The sequence below is a fragment of the Pinus tabuliformis genome, chromosome 4_1 (genome assembly GCF_031772625.1).
Source record: "Pinus tabuliformis cultivar Carrire ecotype Pingquan chromosome 4_1, CPIR1, whole genome shotgun sequence".
In the NCBI taxonomy this organism is placed as follows: Eukaryota; Viridiplantae; Streptophyta; class Pinopsida; order Pinales; family Pinaceae; genus Pinus; species Pinus tabuliformis.
Window position 1 is genome coordinate 761,958,745 of NC_142303.1, and position 10,190 is coordinate 761,968,934.

The following is a 10,190-nucleotide window of genomic DNA, read 5'->3' on the forward strand; positions in this document are numbered from 1 at the left end:
ATCACAGTTTTGCATGCACAAAGTTTGTACACAAAGCGTAGGATTGTATAACATATGATGTGGTCAGGTATAGAGGATATGATCAAGTACTTAGATAAAGAAATATGGATCAAATCAGAAGAATGACTCAAATATTTCTACAAGTGTTGAAGCCCGATGTTGAATGCCACATATGTCACAACGAAGGTCATCTAACATGATATTGTAGATTGAACTCTAGATGGTACATAAGAGGACTTCGTATCATTGCTGGTAAATGGAGAAGATGTCAAAGAGGACCTCAATTAGGTATGTTTCCTTAGATCTAATCCTTCAGAGAAAGCTTCTTCAATACCATCATTTGTCAAATCAAAACTTGAAGAAGAAACTATTGTATGAGGACAATGATTAACACGACATGATGATGATAAGTAAGGAACATACATGTTTGATCTACAAGTCGATAGGGAAATGAATCTTGCATAATTTATTGATAATAAATCAGATGTTAAAAAAGTGAAAAAAACATGTTTTAGGTGTAGTTAGATAATACAAAGATGACATGTACTTATAGATGAAATAAAGCATGGATAAGGTCCACAAGAAAGTGCATGGTTTCAAGGGGAGACTTTAGAAGTACAAGAGCAACTGTGAGAAATAGTGGAAGCATAGTCATAGGGGGAGACACTATTAATAGAAAGGAAGTATAATTTAGTTAGTTCCACAAGATCGTAAATGAATAGGTTACAAAATCTCTTTCAGACACTTATGCAGGATCATCATCATGAAATTTTTAATATACATTGATATAGTGACACTAATAGAGGAAGAAATTTAGTTAGGGAGTGGTTGTGGACATTGCACTTGCATTTGATCAGGAAGAGATTGCAAACATTAAATTTGCACAAGAAGAGTTTTTGATTTGTTTGAAATCAAATGACCATCGATGTATAGTGGTGTTTTCATCAATGAAAAAGGGGGATATTGTTGCACATAGTGTTGTCATTGATGACAACAAGATGTCTTTGATGTCAAAGGGGATGTACGAGACAACAATATTATCATTCATGATGTCTAAGAAAGCAACAAGACTCTCTACGAAGAAATATGAGAGATATATCTCCAATAGTTTCTCATCAAGTGAAGTTGAAGGTACTTAAAGTTATTTGATTTTTTGATGTACTTATGATATCTAAATGATTCAATAAAATACATGTTTGTGTAGAGCTTGTCGATATCTTTCCAATGTTATACCTTTCTCTGAAAAAAATCCTCCTGGATGATAAGTTATGGAGTTGAAAATCAACATTACTTAAGTCAAATTAAAAGATCAAACAATAGGAAAAAATCCAAAGGAGGATTGGGCTTGGCCTATTGCTAAAATTGAACCCAGAATTTAGCATTGGCGTAATAAATGACTATCTAGAGCTGGAAGACTTGTTCTATGCAAGGAAATTTTTGAGGAAATTCTTGTATATTGGGAAACATTAGCTTGAATATGAGTGGGAATTCTAAATAAAATAAATCAAATATCCTTGTGATATCTTTGGGATAGAAATTAAGATCAAAGAACTTTCACCCTCATAGCTTGGCCCTCCATAACTCTCCCAAAAGCATTGGGAGGGTGGGGGCTAACAAATATTATTTGCTTCTCAAAAGCTTTAGTTGTTAAAGGAGCTTAAAGGTTGATTCAATGCACTAGAACTATGGTAAAAAAACACATCATCCCTTCCTCTACATCTGATTGGTTCAAAACTCTAAAGTCTCCCTTAAAATGGATCCATAGTTTGGAAGTCCATATTAATTTGTATTGATATTATTACTCAAGGGGTTATATGTAAAGTTGGGGATGGTACAAAGCTACTAGGAGGGAATGATCCTTAGATTGGGATTCGGGAATCATATATTCTCTATGATCAATTAATACAAGCACTAAAAAATCAAGGCATTTTCTATTTGCACCAGGCTTCTTCTAAGATGGGATTATTTAGTCAAAAATATTGGAAATACGTTGAAGCCTTAAATCTTGAGGGTAATCTGGATTTGGAATGGAGTCACTCTATTGCTTCTCTATAACATAATCTCATCTCCCTTTTTCCTTCAGCAAATAATTTGGTATGGTCCATGGCTCCTTTAGGTTTCTATAGTCCAAAGTATGGGTACTAATCCATTGCTCAACAACCAAATTTCCATATGCCTCCTTGATGGGTCAAAAGGTTATGGAAGCTAACTTGTTTGCCTAAATAAAAGCTCTTTATGTGGCTGCTCCTATAACAAAAAACACCCACTTGGGATATCATACCAAAAATATCCTTCTACAGGCCCAACAAATGCTCTCTTTATCTAGAGGATGCTGAAACAATCTCTCATATTTTCATATAATACCCCTTTACCAAAAGCATTTCGAGAGAAACAAAAAAAAATTGCTGCAAATAACACTTAGAAAGGGACCTTTGTGGATGAATCCCTAAAATCTTGACTTGAGAAGAATCCATATATCAATCTAAAATCTCTTCCTCTAATTGTCTATTGGGGAATTTGGTTGGAGAGGAACAACTCAATATTTGAAAACCAAGGGAAATATTTTATCAAAGTTGTCATCAACAACTTAGCTTTACAGGGCTATCTTCCCATTGATCGAACCATGTTGAGGAATCAAAACAATTCTGAAGAATAAATAATTAAATAAAATCCATGGGATTTATTTCATGGATCATCTGAAGAAAACTCATCCTTGGGTGGTTTTGGAGGCCTTATCTATTTTTCCGATTCTCATTTATTTTCTTTCTCTTGCAATATTTGGAAGGCTTCAAAAAAATATGATGAGATATTTGCATTGAAGTTACCCTTACAATTGACCAATTTCTTCGTATATATGAAATAAATATACATGGAGAATATTTGATTCTAATAAAATGGATGCAGGGAACAACTAGGCTAAAAAATCACACCCTCCACCCTTACATCAAAATATTTTAAAAAGTGAGAAATTTCTCTCACATTTATTTTACAAACATCTATAGGGGACAAAACCAAAAGGCCAATCAACTTTAAAAAGGAGGATTGACATTGGATAAGGGTCATTGACAAATCGAGGAAAACAAGGGAGGACATGTCAGGCTCCTTCAATTGTGCCCATGGGCATAAATAGTCTCCAATGGAATTTTCATCATAAAACATACTTATATATATTTTCCATGTTCGATCTCAGTAAAGAATTTAGGATTTTTACTTAAAAAAATAAAAGAATATACTTTTGGATGACATGATCATATCTCTTTTTGGCTTAACATAGACGATATAGTTTTTGCTGAGTTTTGTATGGAATAGTCTGTCCCCTTGTCATTTATAAAACATAACATATGTTTTGCACAAACAACAAGCTATTCACAAAGATATTTTATTGGAACACATCTCAGGTTCTTGTTAGGGACAAATTTTGATCCTTGAATCGTGGGAATCGTGGAATCGTGGGCATCCAACAAAGTAACTTCATTGACAATCTATTTGATGAAACAATCATAATTTTATTTCTCTTCTGCTGCAATAGTTACTTTAGAGCGATATGGGGCAATATTTTGTACATTTTTTTTTTATAAATATGTATATGTATTCTAGATTGAATCAAATTGGGCCTTGGGCTAGCAGAATGCTTCAATATCTACATCAAATGTATTTTATTTTCCCAATAAATAGAATATGTGGTATTTTCCTTCGGAAAAAGTGCATGCCTTTATCATCCTTGCTTTTCTTTTATTGAGTACTATTAAAGGATTGAGGGTCTTTTGGGTGGAAATATGACCCTCTCGAATTCCAACACCAGGGCTTTACCCTCCATTTGCCCTAAGGTTTATTCTTAGATAGTCCTAGAGTCTCGAGCCTTGAAGATAATTCATTTGCAATCATTAGCTAAAATCCAAACTTGTCTCTAGAATGATCATGCATCATATTTCCGAACCCTTTCCTAGATCTTAGTTCATATTAAGTGGGTAGTCTTTACATTTTTCTCCAACATGCCTAATTGATGTCATGAATGAAAGACACTTATGGAAAATAGTTGCTATAATAGGCTAGCTTCTAGCAAACTCACCAAAGGAGGTTGACCCAGGCAATGCAACCTAGCTTCTAGCGAACTCACCAAAATGGGAAGATAAGATAGGGAGACAAATTTGAAATACTATTTAAGGATTTCCTATCAACGTTAATGCTGAGGTGGAGGAAATGGAACAAAGAGTTCATGAGAAAAGAGGAAATACCTTATTCGAAAACATTAATGTAGAAATTGTGTTTTAGATCCACTACATTATGTTTGAAGTTGTGAAATGATATATTTCATGCAAATAGGTTTTTGTTGGCAATCCAAACCCATCGTGGCTCCATTGAAAAGGAGTAGAGCACATTAAAACCTTATCCAAGCAGTTGATCAAAGAGATAGGAGTACAACAAGTCACGGATGGAGTAGATTTTCTCGAAAAAAAATATAAAACCTTAGTCAAATTGTCAAAACATAGAGAAATCAACATAATCTAATAAAATAATCATTCTTTTGACTCCATATTAAAAAAAGGTACAATAAGATAATCATTTTGTTAACTCCATACTAAAGAAAGGAAAATTAAGTTCTATCCCATTAATTCTTAATTCCCTTTAATTACTTCTCAATAATAATTAGCTACAACAACTTAACTTTATAGGGCTATCTTCCCATTCATCGAACCACACTGAGGAATCAAAAAAATTCTGAAGAATAAATAATTAAATAAAATCCATGGGATTTATTTCATGGATCATCTGAAAAAAAACTCATCCTTGGGTGGTTCTAGAGGCCTTATCTATTTTTCCTATTCTCATTTATTTTTCTTTCTCTTCCAATATTGGGAAGGCTTCAAAAAACTATGATGAGATATTTGCATTGAAGTTACTCTTAGAATTGACCAATTTCTTCGTATATATGAAATAAATATATATGGAGAATATTTGATTCTAATAAGATGGATGCAGGGAACAACTAGGCTAAAAAATCACACCGTCCACCCCTTATATCAAAATATTTTAAAAAGTCAAAAATTTCTCTCACATTTATTTTACAAACATCTATAGGGGACAAAACCAAAAGGCCAATCAACTTTAAAAAGGAGGATTGACATTGGATCAGGGTCAATGACAAATCGAGGAAAACAAGGGAGGACAGGTCAGGCTCCATCAATTGTGCCCATGGGCATAAATAGTCTCCAATGGACTTTTCGTCATAAAACATACTTATATATATTTTCCATGTTCGATATCAGTAAAGAATTTAGGATTTTTACTTAAAAAATAAAAATTATATACTTTTGGATCACATGATCATGTCTCTTTTTGGCTTAATATAGATGATATAGTTTTTGCCGAGTTTTGTATGGAATAGTCTGTCTCCTTGTCATTTATAAAACATAACATATGTTTTGCACAAACAACAAGCTACTCACAGGGATATTTTATTGGAACACATCTTAGGTCCTTGTCAGGGACAAATTTGATCCTTGAATCATGGGAGCCGTGGGCATCCAACAAAGTAACTTCATCGACAATCTATTTGATGAAACAATTATAATTTTATTTCTCTTCTCCTGCAGTAGTTACTTTAGAGCGATATGGGGTAATATTTTGTACATTTTTTTTTTTTATAAATATGTATATGTATTCAAGATTGAATCAAATTGGGCCTTGGGCCAGCAGAATGCTTCAATATCTACATCAAATGTATTTTATTTTCGCAATAAATAGAATATAAGAATATAGTTCTCCCAATCTCACACTAGAAGAGAAAGTGTGCCATATGACTGAATAATACATAACCCAACAAAGAAAATCATAGCATCATAGGTGCCAAGATTTTCCTAATATCAGAGCCAAAAGAGAGAACCCCATTTTGCCAAAAATATGTAGAAGGTAGATCATCCCATTGTCACATAATGATATCACAACAACGAGTCAAGTGACACATACAAAATTTTACAGAAAAAAGGGGAGGTTCAGATTTAACCCGGAAATAGGAAGTCCCCCATATCAAAAGTGTTGTGCTCCCAGGTGATCTCCAAGTACCATTTGCCGATCATTCCCTGCAATCCTTTTTTGGATAATCTATCTACTTCCTTGTTTTGGTTCCTACCGATATGCTAGATTGTGGAACCTCCATGGAGTTGCCAAAGAAGATCAATCCGCTCTAGCCATCCTTGTAGCATAGGAATGTTAATGGAGGATTTTCCCAAGACCTGGTCAATAATGATCTTCAAATCTCCATAAATGTTCAAATAGGGAATATCAAGGAAACTGTTGAACCATAAGAGGCCCCATAGTGCTATTGATTTAGCCTTGGTGTTGGTGCGAGGTCCTCTGTTCCAAAAGACCCTATAGGATAAATCAACAAATATAGCCATCCAAAAACCACATGCACAGGAATGTCTTTATGCAACCCCATCAAAAAACCCCATTGGCTATAGAAACTGTGTATAGATCTGCATGTGTGGATTGTTTCAAGAACGTGGGGGTTGTGAAGAATATACAGTGAGATTGGATATGATTCTATCAATAACCAAATAGAAATCATTCGGCGAGTTCTATAAAAGATACTTATTTCGCCAGTTCTAGATGGCCCAGAAGAGGAATAGTGGGATGGCTCTCCAGGAGGATTTCTGAGCACTCCACCATTTTAGGGAGTCCTTGATGGAAGTATGTTGGATATACTGGAAACCAATAATATATGACAACTTTCTCCATACCTGAACAGTATACTGGAAATGCAAGAAAATATGATTGTTGTTTTCAACATCTCTTTTGCAAATAGAGCATACACCTGGACCATGCCATTTGCTTTTTTGCAGATTCTCCCATCTCTGATTCCTATTGTGGTAGACCAACCATGAGAAGATGATAATTTTAGTTGGAATCTTAGTTTTCCAAAAGGCAAATAGAAATTGGTGTTCCCCCTGACTAGCAACCCATCTGGAAAGAGTTTAATATGTGTCAGCCACAATGATATTATAAGCAGTCATCTTTCCCTTCCAAGTGATTGAATCCTAGGTTCCTGTGCGTAAAATGCCAATGTGTCATATGACCATTCCATTCCAGTGCCATATGACCATTGAAACCGAGAGCATGAGCCTCTTTCCAAATGGGAAGTGGACCCTGCCAATCATTTATGACTTGACCCCAGAAATATACTCCATGTCCATTAAGGTGGTGTATATTGTTCGTAGAGATAGAGCATTCCTCTCCAACACCCATGATTGGGTCGATTCCAATAAGGAGACAATTTCCCGATTGAAATTTCCATGCAAGATGTTGAAAAAATAATTTTTCCAATTTCAAAAAGATTTGCCAGATGGCTGATTCCTGTTTGAAGCCAATGGTGCCTTTCCTGCACCAAAATCTGAAATCTTTATCCTTGAGATACTTATGTTGTATGAGCTTACTCCATGTACCAGCTCCAAATAAACCCCTCCAAATGGATTTCATCAACAGTGTTTCGCCAAACCTACGGAGGTCCATGATACCCCATCCACCCATATCCTTGGGGAAAGTGATGTTGGATAGTTTGGTCAAGTGATATTTTTTTCTTTCATGGTCCCCCCCAGATGAAATTTTCCATTAAGAGGTTTAGACCTTTTATAATGGATGCAGGGGTGTAGTAAAAATGGGCCTAATAAACCCACATCTGGGACAAAACCGCTTGGGTGAGAATGAGCCACCCCCCAAGTGAAAGGCACCTAAACTTCCACCTAGATATCCTTTTGAAAAAACGGTTAGTAATCCATTGCCAATCAGCTATTCTGTAGCAACATGGTTTGATACGATATCATAGGTATTTCATTCCATTTTGTATTAACATTGCCTTAATGCCAACTAACCCTTTAATATATGAAATAATCTCCATGTCGCAATTTCCATGATATAAGACAGATTTATTAATATTCATGTGCAGGCTAGAAGAATTTGTGAATTTATTGAAGATGTGAAAGAGACATAACCAAGAAAAACGACAGAGCATACCCATGATAAGAATATCGTCGACAAAAAGATTTTGCGAGACGCTGATGCTTCCTCCCATCTTCAGTGGTCGAAATTGTTCCTCCAGAACCACTCTTTTTATGTGCAGACTTAAGCAATCCATCGCTAGGATGAAGAGAAGAGGGGAGAGTGAGCATCCCTGACGCAGCCCTCGAGCAGCCCAGAAATATTTTGTTGGATAACCATTTATTATAACAACGTAGTTAACATTATCCACACAAGCCATTATCCAATCTATACATCTAGGTCTTAGTCCAATTTTGATGAGGATACACCGAAGAAAGCCCCAATCTAGGCAGTCATATGCCTTCCGCAGGTCAATCTGAAAAATAGCAGCATTTAGATGCTTGGTGTGTATCGTGTGCATGCTCTCTTGTGTATTTGCAACAACATCATGGATGAGCCTGTTCTAGAGAAAACCATGCTATTTTGGTGTAATATGGCGCAAAAGAGTACTGCGCATTCTGTCGGCAATGGTCTTTGATATAACTTTATATATAAGATTGCATAGGGATATAGGCATGTATTCAGAGAAACATTTTGAAGTGTTGTTCTTTGGAATGAGGGCGATATATGTAGAGGTGATATGGTGATGTATGAAGCTAGTGGTCCTGGACTCTTCCACCATGCCCAATAAATCTTCTTTAAGAAATTTAGAAAAATGGGCGAAAATTTCTATCATCCATCCATCAGGACCCAGGATTTTATCACCCTTAAATGATTTAAGCACACTCAATAATTCTTCTTCTGTGACTTCCTTGAAGAATTCATCATTTTGTTCTCCTTCATACATCGTCGGATAAGGATCAATCCCCCACATTAGGTCCTCAGTAGTAATATTGTCATTCCTGCCATATTCCTTTTGAAATTATTGTACAACAACATTGCAAATCCCTTCTTGTGATTGATGAATATGGTCGTCCTCATCCATAATCTCCCAGATGGAGTTAATATTGCAACGATGATTTGCATAACGGTGAAAGAATCTGGTATTGCGATCTCCTTCCTTTATCCAGGTCACCCTGCTTTTCAATCGCCATGTAGATTCCTCGATAGAAAGAAGATTCTTCTTACGGAGTTCAAGTGCATGAATGCGGAGCCGAATCTCCGCAGAAAGACAGTGGGAGGACATTTTAGGCAGAATCAAGTCCATTTCATTTTGTATGTCAATAAGTTCCTTCTTCAGGTCCCTGTACTTCTGTTTCTGCCAATGTTTGACATTTCCATGAAGGGAGTCCAGTTTATCAAGAATATTAACCATGGGGAAAGTGCCAGGAACACATTGTCGACCCCAAGTCTCCAGTACTAGCTTGTTAAATTCCAGACCCTCCAACTAGGATTAGTTGAATTTGAAGGGGATGCTCGTGCAAATGCCTATTTTCCTCCATTTAAGTGAGATAGGCATGTGATAAGAAATGAAATTGTTGATGGTTACAGTATGAAAATTCCCAAGTCGCCCCAACAACTGTTCATGGATCAGAAAGCGATCCAGTCTATAGGCAACATATGCCGAGCCGGTACGACCATTATCCCATGTTGGAACAATTTTAGCTGGGCATATGTCCTCAAAGTTATGCAAGAGGATGGTATCTTGAATCAATCTGGCCAGGGGGTCAATTTTCCTGCATCAACCCCATACTTCATCCTGACTTATGGTACAATTTAGGTCACTCGCGATGATGAGGGAAACCAGTTCCATCATCCCAGTGGAGAAAAAATGGTCCCAGAAGATGTGCCTATCTTTGTAAGGAGCATATACATTGAGAATGTGAACATGGCCAGGTATTCCGCGAAAGCAGGCTTCCAGCAAAATACCCGCAAAGCACCGATAGGCCTTAATGTTAACCCAAACAGGGTCCCATAAGGCCACCAATCCACCAGAGAGGCCCGAATCAGCAGTTGCAGAAATGTACCAGTTCAGAAACATTTTCCAAAAATATTGAACAACCTGTGGAACACTATGCATATATTCCTGGATGAGAATGATGTAAGGGTGCAGAGAGGATAAAAGGTCTTTGAGAACTAAGAATTTAGGGGCAGCCCCTAGACCCCAGATGTTTAGAGAGATGATGCAAGTCATGTGAGATAGTTATTGGGTTGCTGTGCTCCAATTGTTATAGACATTTTTGGGCACTACAACCCCAAGCTTAAAATGTCCATAA